The following is a 19,359-nucleotide window of genomic DNA, read 5'->3' as shown; positions in this document are numbered from 1 at the left end:
CACATGTATAAGATTTCTCAACAGTATGAATTTTCTGATGTTTTCTAAGATATTTGCATGTTGTAAATGATTTGTCACATTCCTGACATTTGTAAGGCTTCTCTCCTGTATGGATTCTCTGATGTATTCTAAGATATGAGCATGTAGTAAAAGATTTGCCACATTCCACACATGTATAAGATTTCTCTCCAGTATGAATTTTCTGATTTCCTCTAAGATATTTGCTGATTGCAAATGATTTGACACATTCCTGGCATTTGTAAGGCTTCCCTCCTGTACGGATTTTCTTATGTGTCCCAAGATATGAGCATGCAGGGAAAGATTTGCCACAAACCCCACACGTATAAGAATTCTCTCCAGTATAAGTGTTCTGATGACTTCGAAGATGTGCACGTGTTGCAAATGATTTGCCACAGTCCTGGCATTTGTAAGGCTTTTCTCCAGTATGGATTCTCTGATGCGCTGTAAGAGTTGACTTCACAGTAAAGGATTTATCACAGTAACTACATGTGTAAGGCTTTTCTCCTGTGTGAATTCTTTGATGATCTATAAGAGTAGTCCTTGCAGCAAAGCATCTGTTACAGTCCTTACACTTGTAAGGCTTCTCTCCTGTGTGTATTCTCTGATGCACAGTAACATTTTGCAACAAAGTGAAGGATTTGTCACAGTACTTACATATGTAGGGTTTCCTCACCAGTATGAATTCTTTCATGTACTTTAAGATTTGACTTCCCAGTAAAGGATTTGTTGCAGTCTTTACATGTGTAAGGCTTCTCTCCTGTGTGAATTCTCCAATGCACAGTAAGATATGAGGCAGTACTGAAGAATTTCCTGCATTTCCCACACTGGTATCGTTTCTCTCTAATGTAGTTTGGTTGTTTCAATAGATTAAATGTAGTGTCAAGGCATTCATCACATTCTCCCTGGGTATCCTGTTCCTTTGCAGGGTAGAGTCCCTGAACTTGAGCAATGGTGGAACACAAATTTAAGGATTTCTCACAAACTTTAGAATTGCAAGGTTCATCTCCAGTGAGCATGCTTTCCTTTCTATCTGGGTTTGATGAGTCAAGAGAGGCATCCCTGTGGTTACTGCATCTGTAGTTATTAGAGTTTTCTGTATTTTCACTTGTTCTATAAAGTGCACATGTGGAGGGGTCATGAAGAATTTTTCCAAAAATATTACACTGACAACACTCCTTTTCAGTCTTCACTCGTTGATAGACAGGATCACATATGTAATAATTTTCTGGAAAGTGAGTAAAGTCATATTAGAAGGGAATGTCCCAAATTAAAACATCTAATAAATGACATCTATCCATTTTTGTTCTCCCATTTAAAAAAGTCAACCAGCAGCCACTTAGATATTTTCCTTGAACTTAATTGATTATGTTATCATGAAATCAGACTGACATTCTTCAGCGTTAGTGAATCATAACAGATACATTAACCTTATTGAAAATGTGCAATGAAAACAGATGCATCAGGAAAGTGAGGAAGAAATAAGTTCTGTGGGATGTGCTCATTGACTCATTATATTTAGAATACATGTGTCCATGTTTAAATAATTCCTCGGACTCTTATGAAGAAGAGTGCAGTTCAATCCCAGGTTCACGGTACTTATACTTATGAAGTGTAGTGTTCACAAGACCAAATTCCTTAAAAGATTAAAGTCTTACTTGAAAGTATCACAGGGTTTATTTTTCTCTCCAGAAAAACGCATTAGATTCTTCAAAAGTAGCAGAGGGAGAGACAATAATCTGCAGGTATCAGGGACTCAGATCACTTGACACAGGGCTGACATGGGCAGCTATTGGTTATTCCTATTCCCCCTTGTCTGAGCTCCACATGGTGCATGTTAACTTTCTTCACAGAGTTATTTGACTCTAATCTTTACACTAGCTCCTGAGAGTATTTTCCAGATTGATGCCTGTCTATCTTCTACTAAGAAGATAAGGGAGTATCATTATAGAGACAGACATCAAGGAAGGCCATTAAAGAATAAACCTATTTCCTGCACCCACATTGGGCTTATGATTTGTAAAATTATTCCAATCTGATGTCAAGAACATCAATTCCATTTCCATTTTGTCCTAGTATTTTCATCCTAATTCAGGTGTAATAGGCTCGGACTGTAGTAGTTACAACAGACAGGATGCATCCTTGCACCAAGAAGCTATGCTATATTACATTGCCAAGAATCCTTTCAAGTGTAGTGGAATATGGCAAAAACATTCTCAGCTCTTCCTTTCTCTTTTACCAGAAGCCATCACTGCTGCCTTTCTCATTCACAAACTCACTGTGCATTCTTCCCTCTCTACAATCCAGGGGAATCTCATTTGCACCCAAGAGGTTACCAGGACCACCTTGCATATAATAGTCCACATGTTCTCTGAAGCAGCCCATGGCCCATGTGTAATTTAGAGAAAGAATACAGACAGCTAACAAGGTGCTGTATTAAGCACCTGAAAAGAACACCAAGCAGAGGGATGTAGGAATGTTTTCCAGTTGCAGATTCCTGTCAGAATCTTCAACAAATTTGGAGGAATTTAAAGTGTACACATCTTCAGATACTCCTCAGAAGTGTATCATGTTGGGTACAAAAAAGTTAACAGGCTTTAATAAATGGGTATAAATATTATAAGATACGAATTTTCTGATTGCATTGCGGAATCAAATGAGGATTGTTGGAAATATTTTACATGGAGAAATGAAAAAAAAAAAACGAATACCATGAAAATGTTCTTTTCTTCTACGAAACATTCCATGGATTCTTGTGGCTTCTAAGGCAAATTAACAGAGAGTTTACAAACAACAATGCTAATACATACAATGGATTACTTAGCAATTCTACAAGACAAATGCTCTTACCCACAGAGGCCAGGTTGTTGTAATTCTCCAACATCACATCAATGTACAAAGCCCTCTGAGCAGAGTCCAGGCACTGCCACTCCTCTTTGGAGAAGTCCACAGACAAGTCCTTGAATGTCAAGGCACCCTGAAACAAAGGACATGTTTGACTATGTGTACCAGATAGAGTGCTTTCCTACATGTAAGCAGACTTGAGGAAATTAGGGATGTACATGAAGACAGCTACTCATACAGACGATTTTAATATAGTCACATTGTATAATGGATGATTTAACTCTGCAAAAAACAGTTGGACACAACAGATGTACTAGCAATATCCACCAAACAAGACACACTTTTATGTCTGAACATGCTTATGTATCTGTTATGGCTGCTGTGCTTATGTACTGCAGAATCAGCATGTGCATGTCTAAGAAAAAATACTTACCGTGAGAAAATGAGCCTTAATTTCTGTACTTGTAGATGATGGTAATACAGTGACTGCAATCAATTCTGTGTATTTTTTGAGATTAATGTTTCTATTCCAACATGCTCAGTTTGTATATTTGAATCTTTGGTCCCTTGCCTTCCATTACATAGAAAAGTGGTACACTTGAAAAGTATAATTCATGGTTGAGTTCACAGGTTAATAATCTTTTTTCCACAGTAACTATGTGTGTAATAAAAGCACTGCATGATTTTGTTTTAAACATTAACACATAAGAACAGGTAGTCTATGTTATCACTTCACATGTATTTTTGAGCTACTACTAAGCACATTTGATACAATCTAAAATTTACCTAGAAAATAGCAATATGGCAAGTTAGGCTAAATAACAATGTGAGGTATTTTGAAGAATATTTCATTTCTGTAGAGTTATAAAAATTGATGGAAATCCTATTAGAGAATATTTGTTTAAACTGCGTGAATATGTGTCTATGTTTTGCCTCACCTGCCTAAGGCACCTGATTGGTTTAAAATAAAGAGCTGAGTGACCATTAACTAAGCTGGAGTTATACAGAAAGAAAGAACTCAGAAAGAATTTGGTGTAGAGAGAGATTCCAGAGAAACAAAGAGCAAATTGTAAGCAAAGAAGGATGGGTACAAAGGAAGATGACAGAACATAGATTAATAGAAACAGGTAAGCTGGAGTTATAAGAGGTAGTTTGAAACCAGCCTGTGCTAAAAGCTAACCTTTCATAATTGACCTTATGTCTCAGTGCCATGCCTGGGAACTGATGGTCCCACAAAAGAAATACAACTAAGATGTCCAAAAATACATCCTAGGATGTTTAAGTTGTATTTAAGCAAGTATGCATAATTACTAATGTGGATGCATTCAGAAGTGATGTAATGTCAATAAGGGAATATATGACATTATGTGAGAAATATTATCACTTTGTCAGATGTAATGCAGCTCAGAAGAACAGCTCAGGAGGAAATTCGGACTTTTTTGCTTTTTTGCTTTTTTTTTTTTTTTTGCACCTGAGTTCTGTAGTTGTCGATGTGTACCCTTTTTGTACTTATGCTGTATTGTCTAACATACTTAATGCTAGTGGTGTTCATGATTCTTTATTTCTGTGGAAGTGCACAGTCTCTCTGATCCATGAGGAAGGAATAAATGCAAACCTGTAGGTCAGAACCCATTCCCCAAGTCTCACTTAAAGCACTGCAGCTTCTTGGTAGGCAAGTAGAACCATGACTCTCACAGAAATTGACCAGGACAAAGCAATCATGAGGAATGTTCTTTCTGCATCAAAACCATGGCTTCTGCACATCAATCAATCAATACCCTCAAGACATTATTCTTGATACATGCTACAAAATGGTACATAATGAATCCCGAACATGAAAGCTTACAGAGTGGAATTCTATTTAGGGAAGAAACGAAAAGACAAATAAAAATATGAATCTCTGGCCTGCTATAGTGGCACATGCCATAAATCCCAGCACTAGGGGGACAGAGACTTGTGGATCTCTGTGAGTCTGAGGTCAGCCTGGCTTACATGCTACTTGTGGGAGTACCAGGAATACACAGGAAGATTGTCTTGAAAAACAAATGAACAAATGAAAGCCAAGGTAGTAATCTCTAGAGTTTGGGAAGTTGCAATTGAGCATCCTAAAGAAGAGAGTGGATGCGAATATGACATGCCCTTAGATAAACAGATAGCAGGTGTTATCAAATACATGGATCTATCATCACTTGATGGGGGATGTTCTTCTGTATACATGTTTCTCTTATTGTTGATGAATAAAACACTGTTTGGCCAGTAGAGACATGAGAGGAGGAGAATCCTGAGGAAAGAGGCAGAGAGAACAGAAAGAAACACCTTGTAGCCACCAAAGAAGTAATAGATCTGCACATTCTCCCATGAGCTAAGACCATGCAGAAATACATACATTCATACTTACTGGTTCCTAATTAAGAGAGAAAAGCTTAAAAAGGATAGAAACCCTATTCTTCAAATGGCACCCACACAGAGACTAAAACTTAAAAGGAGGCGCATACTGGCTCGGCATTACAGGCAAAAAGTGCAGGACTTTTTAAAGAGGCCCTGCTACCAAACAAATAAATGGTGAATTAAATGGTGTTTATGAGCAGCCAACAGTATGCTTGGGGATGGCTGCCTAAACTGAGGCAGTGAGCAGAGCTCGCAGAGCAGCCAGTAAATGTACCCTGCCACGTGCAAAGCCAGCAGCTAAAATGTCTGCTTTAATTTTAGCAATGTCGTTTACGAGAGAAAAGACCGTGTCCAGGAAAAGATAGAGATATACAGTAAAGACAGATTCAGAGGGAAAAGGAAAATCCTCTAAATGGCTTATGGTGTGTTTAAAGGTATACGTAGGCTTGGGAGACAAAAGAAAAAGGATAAAATCCTTAAAGAAATGGAGAACCTGGGTCTGGTGGCACAGGCCTTTAATTCCCAGCATCTGGATCTCGCAGGTGAATGTAATTACATTCTTATCTTTCTTTCATTGGAACAAATTCATTCAAAACAGATGAAAAACCTTATTTAAAGCCAGAAACAAATATAACTCTAGAAAACAGAGAGAATACCCACCAGGATATTGGGATGGACTAATACTTACTTATTAGAGAAAATAACAGCACAGGAACAGAACATAAGGGACTACATGAATACTCAAAGGTTCTGTATGGAAACAATCAGCAGTACACATGGACAGACAACTGACAGGACAGACTCTACCAGGGACACTTCAGAAAGGGACTCATACCTAGAATTTACCAAGAACTAGAGAAATTAAATAACGAGGAACTAAAACTGCCAAACAACAAAGTGGCAAATGAATTGCATAGACAATCTTTAAAGAATAATATACCAATGGCCAACAAATATTGCAAAAGTGTTCAGGATCCCTAAAATGCCATCATGGAAACACACACACACACACACACACACACAAAAAAAAAAAAAAAAAAAAAAAAGAGGAAAGAAAGAAAGAAAGAAAGAAAGAAGGAAAGAAAGAAAGAAAAAGTGATTTGAAAAATGGCTGTCTTCAACTATCCATAAAACAAATATTAGGGAGAATCAGGTGACAGTGGAACACCCATTCACTGCTGGAGTATGCAGGGGAGTGTAAACTCATACTGTCATTGTGGGAATCAGTTTGGAAATTATTGAGTAAATCTAAGAGAGAATCTATGACCCACCAATGTCACCCCTGAGAACATAACCAGAGAACTCCAAATCCCAATACTCAAAATGTTTGTACCCCTAATTCACTGCATTCACCATAACAAAGTATGAGAATCAAAACAATTCTATTAAAATGTTATACATATAAAATGGAAATCCATTCATGGGAGAGGAAATGTCAATAAAATCTTCAGTAAAATGTTTGGATTTAGAATATGTACTAGTAAGTGAGGTCACACAATGTCAGAAAGTAGAAATCACATTTTCCCTCATTTGCAGAAACTAGCCAATAACATGACTATATGAGAAACAATTTGCATGTGGGCACAGCAGGAGTTGGAGGTAAGGGAAAGAAAGTTTGAATATCAAGGTTGAGGTGGGACTGAATACATGGAATGCACACCAGTTTAAAAACATGATATATATCTAAGTGCTTCCCTAACTCTAATTCTATCACAGTAATTTTTCTTTTTTCTGATGGATAACTTGATAAATACATATTCAATAACAAAAATGTAAAATGCCTTTTGGATCACTACAGTGTCCCTGCTCCCAAAAATTAACTACATAAAAAATACATTGATTTTACAGTTTGTAATTGGTTAATTTCAGTGTGGGATTTTTTTGTCATTGTTGTCTGTTTGTTTGTTTGTTTGAAACAATTTTCATAAAAAATTAAAATACCACTAGTAGCAAATGGTAAGGTCTTCCAATGTCTGAACATATATTATATTGAGAAAGGTGTATATGTCCACTTACCTGGGAAATGGTTACTGGAGAAACAGCCATTTCTGTCTTTTTTTCTTCTTTGAGTTTACCTTTCAGGAACAATGACTAGATAGGTGGCCTGTTGTCTTTTCTAGTAAGGGATGAAGAAGAAAAACAGAAAATTAATACTGAAAGCTGTTAGAGAAAATATCAAATCACCTGAAAAGATCCAAGCAACCAAAATACCAGGTATCCAGACAATGATCCTAAGTTCACAGAGCTTTGAAAGACATTTAAAGCTTGAAGATAAAATCAGTATCAACCTCATCATTACATCCAGAAAAGATCTATCTTAAAATTAATGGAGACTTAGTTACTATGATTCATTTCACTAATCGGTTTGGCAGACAATAATTAGAGGCAAAATTTATAAGGAGAATGGGTGGGTTTATCCATGAGAATATGGGAAATAATACATTTCATATGAATAATAGTTAATTCATGAGAAATGGACAAGAGAGCAAACCAATAATTCCCACACAGAAGTAGTAAAACTACTGCCAGATAATCCAAGCATTAACAACATCACAAACAAAAGCATAGTGAAAAAAACTGCCAGGACCATAATCAAGGACACAGATGTGGACAATTGTCAAACAAACAAATCCTCAACTTAAATAAATTCAGCAAGTCAACCCAGCCATTCCATTCCTTGGCATAGTCTCAAATGACTCAGCATCCTTCTGCACAGGTACTTGTTGAGCCATATTCATTTCTGCTCCATGCACAAGAGCTACAACTTAAAACCTTCTGAATGTCTGTGAACTTAACACTTAGTAAAAATGTGGTACTCTTACACTATGAAATACTATTGCCTTGTAAAGAAAATTGAAATCATGAGCCTTGCACCTACATGGATGGCCCTAGAAAAGGGCATATTGAGTGGAGAAAACCCAGACCCCGAAAGACAGACTCTCCATCTTCTCTGTCATAGGAAGTCTTAGCTCAAATATTCGGATGCAAGTACAAAACATGGAGTAAGGTCAGTAACTGGAGAAGTAAAAGGAGGCCACTGTGGGGGTGAGGTAGAGTTACGGACAGCAGAAAAATAGGGAACAATGATGCAAAATGCAGCGAACTGGAATAGAGCTGTGTATGTCTGTGTGGGTGTGTGAAAAGTATGGAGAAGGGACAGACATGAGCACAGATGAGTAAAATAGCAGCAGTGATGTCTCTAAGAAGTCACAAGGAATCTCTTATCATCTTCCAAAAATGCCTACAATACATTCTCTGTAAGCATGTACAGTTAGAGCAGAAATGATGATTTCCAGTCTCAGCTGATGATGCTCCTCACAAGAGTCACAGATTTTCTAACAAACCACCCACAGCAGCCTGCTTTGAAGTTGATGGTCACAGCTGTTGCTGAGATTCCCAAAGCATTACAGGCTACTGGGGTTGTCCATGTTTGCCTCACACAGTGAAGAGGTGAAGCCCTACTGTTGAAGAAGCCATGTGCTTCAGTCATAGCCAGAGGACTTGAGAAGAACCAGAATACAAAGCCTACTCCCTGGGAACTAGTTTTCCCGGTATTCTAAGGCAACAAGCAAGGCTTTATAGGAGGGAGCCAATGGTTCTACCCAACTATGATGATTATGATCCATAACAATGATCTACACTACACAATAAAGCATAGAGTACAAGAGTGACACACTTGCATCGGTGGTAACCAACTGCTTCTACTTGGGTTTCACAGTGCCAACAAGAAAATCATGCCTGGTCCGGGGAAACCAGGCCATTTTTGGAGTGAGTGAGGGATGGATCCTGGGGGAGAACCTAAAACCACTTATGCATCACTCACATGTATATTCATATAAAATTGATTTGCCTCCTAGAGTCAATTCTTATATAGAAAAGTAATTCTGAGATCTTTCTCAGTGGAGAACAACAGGTTTTGTAGCCAGTACTCTAAATAGTCTTAATAAGCCAAGACTCAGATATCAATGTAAATGTTGAAAAATCGGAGAAGTAAAAGAGTCAAGCACTAGTAAGAGTTCTTATCTTTAATGAATCCTGAGACCAAAAGTGTGAGAGTCAATTTCTAGGAATCCTCAGACTGAATGGAATAAGCTGGTATATGTTCCTTCCTATATACCTCTCTCCACCTAGTCGAATTACCTCTTATTGCTGGAATAAAGGTGTGAGCTCTATTTTCTTTTGAGTCTGGTTATATCTCAGGTAGCCTGTGGTGGCCTTGAACTGCTGTCAGCTTATTTTCTCAAACCCTGGGCTGGGATTAAAGGTGTGGCCCTCCACAGCATGGCATCTATGGCTTAAAGGGCTAGTAGGTAAACTCTGATTTTCAGGCAAACATTGCTAGAGCATAAATAAATTACCACAAGCTTCCGCAGTTGTTTTGATGCATGCATTTAATACTACAACTTGGGAGACTCAGGTGGGTGAGACTCTGTGAGCCTCCTAGGCATGGAGAGTCCTGAGCAAGATAGAGCCACACCTTGAATTCAGGTCTCAAACACAACAAACAAAGGAACCTAAATTAACAGTGTGGTCATGTGTCCATAAACAGAGTGCTTATTTTGGACCAAGGAGATGAAAGAGTCTTGTAGAGAATTTTCTGCTAATTTTATCCTGTATTATGACACCTCCCCTGATTTTCTTCATGCCCACCACCTGGGGGACAGTTTCTCTGTTTAATCCCAGATATCTGCAAACTCCCTCTGTAGACCAGCTTGGCAAGCCTGCCTCTTCCCAAATGCTGGGGTTAAAGGCTAGTGTCAACACCATCTGTTTCATAATACCTCTTCCAACTATGATCTGATACCATGAAGCAAGATACTGTGCTATTCTAGGTACTAGGGTGCAATATTAAGAAGTCAGCATGAGAAGACACAATTTTTTTTTTTTTAATCTCTCTCCTTTTTATCCTGAGATAAGATGTCACCATGAAGACCTGGCTGTCATAGAATGCACCATAACGATCAGGAAAGTCTTTCACCCAGTTCCACCTCTCTTCACCTCCCCAGCAGTGAGAATTTATAAGTGTTTTTTTCTGCTGGTCTGTCTCCACCCACAGCCATGCCAGCCCCAAATAATACACGGACACGCTGTATTAGATATGATTCTGTAGGCCTCTTATTAGTGGCTATCTAGAAGCTTAATCCCGCACTCTGATCTTCTGGCAAGGTTTATTTTTTAGATTACAAAAAAAAATCTTTCCATTGTTTAAGTTAAAATAGTGCAACCAATATATTATTCAGCCAAGCATTATTTTTTTGGATTCCACACAAAATATTAGTACAGGTATTGTTCTGCTAATAATTCATTTGTTAAATTACAAACTAAATATCATTACATGTATGTACTTCTGGACTACAAATGTGAATTACTCCATCTGTGGCTCTGGGAACCCTGAGGAAGAGGAGGAAGAAAGGAAATGAGAAGGGAAAGAGGAGGAAGGGCTAAGACATGCCATTCTCTAGACTCCACACAGCTGTTGTAATCAGTAATCAAAGCATCTCAACTTATCATCTGTGAACTCACACTAGACCACATCAGTCTAGCAAAGAAAAGGCTCACAGACCCTACACTCTCCTCATCTAATGTTGCTATGGATGGATATTAGGAGAAGAATCATTGCCTTAACTGTAGTCCTCTCTGAGCCCACCTGCCTCCACCACATAGCTGCAAACACAGTCTCAAACATGGCTCTGGTTAATATCACTGAGACCAAGAAAGTGAATAACGAAGCACATAGTAGAGGGATTGATTAGAATTGTAGAATAAGGTAGTAGACAGATAGGAGATGAGTCTAGGCAGTGATTGATGTGGGCATGCTCAAAGACACACATGTGCTGTATATAAAAGGAGACTCCTGTGGGGTGTGGGAGAATATAGTCAGAAGAAAAATAGGAAGCAATGATCTAAAACAAGTAGGAAATGCAGTGTGTGTTTGTGTGTGTGTGTCTGTGTGGTTAATGGAGTAGGGATAGGAATAAACACAGAATGAGATAGAGGAAAATAACAGTAAGGATTTCTGAAAAGGTCATAATGATGCTTACTTTTGACAACCTATAACAATCTAGTAATACATCTATAATTCATCTAAATCTGTATCAGCAGTAATATTGTGTCTCATCTCATGAGGCTCCTCATAGGAGCCATACATTTTCTAAGAAAGTAGCTACAGCAGCCTGCTTTGATATTGTTGGTCAGTGTGTCTTTGAGATTTCAAAACAGTACAGGATACTAGGTTTTTGCATGTTCACCTCTCAGAAGTGGAAGGTGTGCCCCCTACAGCTGAAGAAGCCATGGGATTGAATCACAGCCAGGACACTGGAGATGAACATGAATTTAAAGCCTCTTCCCTGAGGACTAGTTTTCATTGTATCTTAAGGCAACACCCAAGCTTTTACAGAGGCCAGGCAACAGTCATACACAACTATGACAATTGTGAACACAACAGTGCTCCACACTGCATGAAACCACACATGCTACAAGCCTGATAGACAATCATTGGTGGTGAACAACAGATTCTACCTGGACTTAAAGCCTTCTCAACAAGTGGGAAATCGTATATGATACTGGGAACCTAGGCACTCTCTGGGGAAAGGAGAGGATGGAACTTGGAGGAGAACATGAACCCACTGTCCAGGACTCACATGCATATTCATATAAAATTGATTTGCCTCCTAGACTCAGTTCTCATGTAGAGAGTCTTCTCATAGCTACAGCAGGATTATTCTGAGACCTTTGTCAGTGGATGTCACTAGAAATTACTTCCAGTGAATCTGAATGTGGCAAAACTATATTTGGCTCATCAGATATGTAGCTACTGTGTCCTCCTTCTCCACTTTACAGGGCTCTTTGTTGGGCTCCAGGGGTGAGCATATCTGGGTGATCATTTACCCGGCACATGAGAAAAACATGGCTCAGAAAGCACCTAGATTTCTCAGATACAGCAGGATAATTCTGAGACCTTTGTCAGTGGATGTCTACAGTAATAACTTCCAGTGATTTCCCATGGTCATGCAGAGTTCACAATACTGAAAATACCTAGAAAACATTTTCCTTGAATGCAACTTGAATGCCGCTTTCCCATCACTTCTCACTCAACTCCAAGGGGCAGAAAAGGAACTTAATGACTGGGATCACAAACATTAAAAGACTATGTAATGAATATATCATGGACCAAATTTAGTGAAAGTCTTACATCTCCCAAGGGGAACACTCTTAGGGAACATTTTTCCAAGAGACACCCAGGAGGAACAAACAAATTATTCTCATCCACACTAACCAGTCTGCTGCATCCCTGTAACATCCCATCCCAGTACAAAGCCCTGTAAACAGGCTGTAGGCCTCGAACTTCCTCCTGAGAAAAGCCCACAGTTACACCACTGGCAGGCAACAGACCACAAAATAAAACTCAACAGGGTGTGTAGCCAGAATACCAATTAGTCCTATAAACCCAGAGACGGTTATCAGTGTAAATGCTGACAAATCAGAGAAGTAAAAGACCCAGCCTATAGCAAGACTTCTTACCTCTCCTGAATCTATTGCGGTTTAATGACGATCAGGATGACCAAATAGATGTTTATTCAGGGAGAAATGGCCTACAACCTAGACAGATGAACACCAGCAACTTGTACAGGAAGCTCTCCTCTCCAAGACCTGCCAGCAAGAGAGAGCATTCCAGGGCTCCTCCTCAGACCTTCTTCCAGAGGTCACTTCCGCCCCTGGCTCCACCCCCAATGGGCGTGGTCAGCTTCACAGAAGGAGGCAAAGTGAACATCCCTCTACAGGAATCCACTGACCAAAGGAGAACCTGTTTCTAGGAATCCTCAGACTGAATGCTACAAGCTGCTCTCTCTTCCTGCCTGATATACCTCTCTCTGCCCAGCAACTTCATTCCCACCTCCTCATTGCTGGGATTAAGGGTGTGACCTCAGTTTCTCTGTTAGAATGGTTCAAGCTTTGGTACAGCAGGGTGGCCTTGATCACCTGATTTTCCTGTTTCCTCATCCCAAGTGATGGGATTAAAGGTGTGTGCCACCACTGCCCGGCCTCTATGGACAACTAGTGTCTAGCTCTACACTCTACCTCCAGGCAAGCTTTATTTGGTAGAGCATGAATAAAATACTATCACAAGATAGAACAGTTGTTTTGCTGCATACCTTTAATCCTAGTAATTGGGAGAAACTGGGGGTAGAATTCTCTGAGGTCCACTTTTGTAGTGTTCTACATGTTGAATCCTGAGCAAGACAGAACAACACTGTGAGCTCAGTCTCAGGCACAAGAATGAATATACACTGATTGATCATGTGTCCGTGGATATAGTGCTTATCTTGGACCAAGGAGATAAAAGTCTCTTGTAGATAGTTTTCTAATATTAATGACTTGTCATAATTCTTAAAAAGATACTTTCTAATTTTATCGTGTATTTTAATGTATTCTGTTTCTTCCTTTTTCCCCACACCTGAGAACATAGTTTCTCTGTGTAATCCCAGCTATCCTTCAACTCCCTCTGTAGACCAAGCTGGCAAGGAATCCCAAGATCCACCTGGCTCTGCTTCTCAAATGCTGGGATTAGAGCCTACTGCCAAGCAGTAACTGTTTTATAATGCCATTTCTAAATGTGAAAACACTGCCATGTGATACCATAAAAAGCCTATTGTGTTTCTCCCAGGTATTCAGGTGAAACATTAAGAAGTCCAGCACAAATACATATTTTCCTTTCTTTTCTTTTGTGCCTGAGCAATGTCTCACCATGAGGCCCTGGCTTTAGTTGAACCCTGTGTTGAGAACAGGCTGTCTACAACACACTTTATAGATTCATGTGTCTTTGCCTTCTTGTGTTGCGATTATAGTTATTTGCCACCAAGGTGTCAGACACTTTTCAGAATGCTGAATGTACATAACAGGGTGTCAGTGTCTGAGATGGAGGGGAGACTAGCAGTGGGCCAAAAAATGTCAATTTTAAGTGACACCGTTTACAATCTGCCTGTGGATCTCACAAAATCTCCATTTGGAATTCAATTATGTTTACATATTATAAATGTCAAATTCCATTTTTATATGCCACTCTTTTAAGTTGGAAGTGATTTAACATGGAAGTGAGCATCAATGACTGTAAACTTCAAGAGCTTTGTGTGCTTTCTACCAAAGCAAAAAGACTGTTTGCAAATATCAACACATGTATTTGAATATTTACTAGATTACACTAAAAGAATATTTTTGGTGTTTGCAGCTGTAGCTGCGCCACTAACACCAGCGCCTTCTCTCACTTGCTGAGCTCCAGCAGAAGGAGCAGGAGGGCAAGTAAGGAGGTGCTTATAGCATGGCTCCTACAAAGCAGAGTGGCCGGGTAAACTCCACCGGTGGTAAAAAGCACCCCAGGAAAGGACTGCCTTCCATAGCGGCTTGCAATACTGGGTCCTCTACTAGAGCAGTGAAGAAAACTCATTGCTACAGGCCTGGTACTCTGCACTCCAGGAAACCAGAGGGTATCAGAAACCACTGGACTTCTGATTAGCAACCCTCCCTTCCAGCCTCTGGTGGGAGAAATTGATCAGGACTTCCTAGCAGTGTTTTATTGACTTTTATTGTCAGTGTGTCCAGGAAAGACACACAGGCCAAAACTGCTGCAGTTATTGTTCTATTTATTGCCTAATATAATATTCATACAATATATCTTAGAAAATTAATGTATATGTCTTATCCTGGCAGTATTATCCCATGGTCATGGAACACAAAAGTTGCCCCACACAAGCTAACTTTTCTAACCCCCTGAAGGTCCTGACACCTCGTTCATTGATCAGTTTCCGCAATATTCTTTTCCCCATCAATATGAGTCCCTGTGTAGGGCAGAGGTTAACTCTGGCCATTTTAACATTGTTACTGGGTGTGCCCCATAATCGCCTGAATGTATTGTAAAAAGACTTACACTTTTTTCTGAATATCTTATTCATGAGTACATACAGTCATGGATGTTTCAAGAACATTTCAGAGCCTCTACTAGAGACCTCTGGCTTCTTTATTTGCATCACCTCATGGAAGGTATAAGGAAGACCTTGAAGTTAGATGAGGATATCTCCCTAAAATCAAAGAGGTAGTATGCACATAATCTTTGTGGGGAAGTTTAGAAGCAGTACTCCTAGGAGAAGTCATAAATGATTTCTTTGAAATTCCATCAATCCAATATCCCCATGATGTACACATAAGAAGCATCCCAAGCAGGCAAGATGTGGAGATCAAAGCCAAAGTCAGGTGGTGAGCATCATGAGCTCAGCTTTGTTGGATCTTGGTCAAGATGCTGGGCTAGATGCAAGACTTTCACCATTCCCATAAGAAATGCCCACCATCATGGACAGCTTCTCTCATTCTAATATGAAGTTTTGAGAGTGAGCAAAAAATGAGAAATTATGGCAACAGTTTTTTGTGTGTTTGATTTTTGGTAGAATTTAATTCAAATATGAAGTATTGAAACTGAACAAACAATGAGAAATATTTGTGTTTCATTTTTGGTAGGATGTGCTTTCATTAGCAATTTAACCCTAGGTAAAGATTTGTCAAATGAATGTGTTTGGTGGCTGTAATTTGTATCGGACAATGGCACATAGGTTTGATATACGATATAAATTCATGTGGTTTCTTGGAAATATGAATTGTATAGTGTACAGCACACATTTTTAAGTTTCGATATTTTGTCATTATTGTTATCATTATGATTGTTGACACTCACTATGATGTTCTGACAGTCCTAGAACTGACTATATAAACCATGATAGCCTCAGACTCACAGAGATGTTTTTGACTCTGCCTACCTTGCATGGCATTATTCTCAATGTTTGGATATTGAAAGAGATACATAGCTCACAACTGTTGTTAAGCAAAGTTTCAGAGAATATGATGTCCCCTACCTGCTCCCCCTAGACCTCAAACAAGCAGATGTTGTATAGAAATTCCTGTTGACTAGACACCTCACATACATTGAAAAATAATTCACACAGTTACTTTTGCAGAATTTTATTTCAATGTTAACTATGTGTTTTTCATAAGTTTTAAAACTTCAACAAAGTCTTTCAAAAGTCCCTTATATTTACATCTCCATTATGTATAGCTGGGACCTATAAGTCAATAATACCATGTAAATGCTGTGTCACATGATTTACAGTGGTGTCTGTGTAGGATAAATTCTGTGATGTCTTCTAAGATATGAGAAGTGGATATAAGAGATGCTGGTCTTAACTTTGTGAAGTTTTTCTGTGATATATCTTTCCTGATGTGCTCTAAGATATGAGCAGCTACCAAAATTCTTCTTACATTCCTTACATCTGTAATAGGTCTCTGTAGTGTGATCCTTCTGAAGTGTTCTAAGATTTTTTTTTATGTAGGCAGTGGACTTGTTACATCACAGACATTTTTTTTTTTACTGATATTTCCAGTATGGATTCTCTGATGTCTTCTAAGATTAAATCTCTGGACAAAGGCCATGTCACATTCTCCACATTTGTAAGGGTTTCTCTCCCATATGCATTCTCTGATGCCTTGTAAGATAAGAGCATATAGCAAAAGATTTGCCACATTCCTCACATGTATAAGATTTCTCAACAGTATGAATTTTCTGATGTTTTCTAACATATTTCCATGTTGTAAATGATTTGCCACATTCCTGGCATTTGTAAGGCTTCTCTCCTGTGTGGATTTTCTGATGTATTCTAAGATATGAGTATGTAGTAAAAGATTTGCCACATTTCCCACATGTATAAGATTTCTCTCCAGTATGAATTTTATGATTTCCTCTAAGATATTTGCGGATTGCCAACGATTTGCCACATTCTTGGCATTTGTAAGGCTTCTCTCCTGTATGAATTTCCTTCCGTGTTCCAAGAAATGAACATGCAGGAAAAGATTTGCCACAATCCCCACAAGTATAAGAATTCTCTCCAGTATAAGTTTTCTGATGACTTCTAAGATGTGTGCGTGTTGGAAATGATTTGCCACAGTCCTGGCATTTGTAAGGCTTCTCTCCAGTGTGGAGTCTCTGATGCCCTGTAAGAGTTGACTTCACAGTAAAGGATTTATCACAGTAATTACATGTGTAAGGTTTTTTCTCCTGTGTGAATTCTTTGATGATCTATAAGAGTTGACCTTGCAGCAAAGGATCTGTTACAGTCCTTACATGTGTAAGGCTTTTCTCCTGTGTGAATTCTTTGATGATCTATAAGAGTTGTCCTTGCAGCAAACGATCTTGTTACAGTACTTACATGTGTAAGGCTTTTTCTCCTGTGTGAATTCTTTGATGATCTATAAGAGTTGTCCTTGCAGCAAAGGATCTGTTACAGTCCTTACATGTGTAAGGCTTTTCTCCTGTATGAATTCTTTGATGCTCTTTAAGTTTTGCATTCACAGCAAAAGATTTGTCACAGTACTTACATTTATAGGGCTTCTCTCCTGTATGTATTCTCTGGATGCACTGTAACATTTGGCAACGAGGTGAAGGATTTGTCACAATACTTACATTTGTAGGGCTTCTCTCAGTATGGATTCTCTCATGTATTTTAAGACTTGACTTCCCAGTAAAGGATTTGTTACAGTATTTACATGTGTAAGGCTTCTCTCCTGTGTGAACTCTCTGATGCACAGTGAGATACGAGGCAGTACTGAAGGATTTCCTGCATTTCCCACACTGGTATCGTTTCTCTCCAGTGTAGTTTGGTTGTTGCAAAAGAGTATATGTAGTGTCAAGACGTTCATCATATTCTCCCTGGGTATCCTGTTCCCTTGCAGCATAGAGTCCCTGAACTTGAGTAATGCTGGAACACAAATTTAAGGATTCCTCACAGACATCAGAATTGCACGATTCATCTCCAGTGTGTATGCTTTCATGTCTCTCTGGGTTTGATGAGTCAAGAGAGGCATCCCTGTGGTTACTGCATCTGTAGTTATTAGAGTTTTGTGTAGTTTCACTTGTTCTATAAAGGTGCACATGTGGAGGGGTCATGAAGAATATTGCCAAAAGCATTACACTGGCAACACTCAATGCTGGAACACAAATTTAAGGATTCCTCACAGACTTCAGAATTGCTCGATTCATCTCCAGTGTGCATGCTTTCATGTCTCTCTGGGTTTGATGAGTCAAGAGAGGCATCCCTGTGGTTACATGCATCTGTAGTTATTAGAGTTTTCTGTAGTTTCACTTGTTCTATAAAGTGCACATGTGGAGGGGTCATGAAGAATATTGCCAAAAGCATTACACTGACAACACTCCATTTCAGTCTTCACTTTTTGATAGACAGAATCACATATGTAACAATTTTCTGGAAAGTGAGTAAGGTCATATTAGTACAGATTGTTCCAAATTAAAACGTCTAATAAATGAAATCTCTCTTTTTTGATCTCCCCATTTAAAAGGGAGACAACCAGCAGCCACTAAGATATTTTCCTTAAACTGTAATGGAATGTGTTACCACAAATTCAGACTGACAGTCTTCAGCATTAGTGAATCATAACAGATACCTTAACTTTGTGCAATGACACCAGATGCATCAGGAAAGTGAGGAAGAAATAAGTTCTGTGGGATGTGCTCATTGACTTATTACATTTAGAATACATGTGTCCATGTTTAAATAATTCCTCGGACTCTAATGAAGAAGAGTGCAGTTCAATCCCAGGTTCACGGTACTTATACTTATGAAGTGTAGTGTTCACAAGACCAAATTCGTTAAAAGATTAAAGTCTTACTTGAAAGTATCCCAGGGTTTATTTTCTCTCCAGAAAAACGCATTAGATTCTTCAAAAGTAGCAGAGGGAGAGACAGTAATCTGCCAGATATCAGGGATTCAGATCACTAGAGACAGGGCTGTCATGGACAGCTATTGGTTATTCCTATTCCCCCTTGTCTGAGCTCCACATGGTGCCATGTTAACTTTCTTCACAGAGTTATTTGACTCTAATCTTTACACTAGCTCCTGAGAGTATTTTCCAGATTGATGCCTGTCTATCTTCTACTAAGAAGATAAGGGAGTATCATTATGGAGACAGACATAAAAGAAGGCCATTAAAGAATAAACCTATTTCCTACACCCACATTGGGCTTATGATTTGTAAAATTATTCCAATCTGATGTCA

The sequence above is a fragment of the Phodopus roborovskii genome, unplaced genomic scaffold, assembly GCF_943737965.1.
Source record: "Phodopus roborovskii unplaced genomic scaffold, PHOROB, whole genome shotgun sequence".
NCBI lineage: Eukaryota > Metazoa > Chordata > Mammalia > Rodentia > Cricetidae > Phodopus > Phodopus roborovskii.
Note: the sequence above shows the minus strand (reverse complement) of the source record.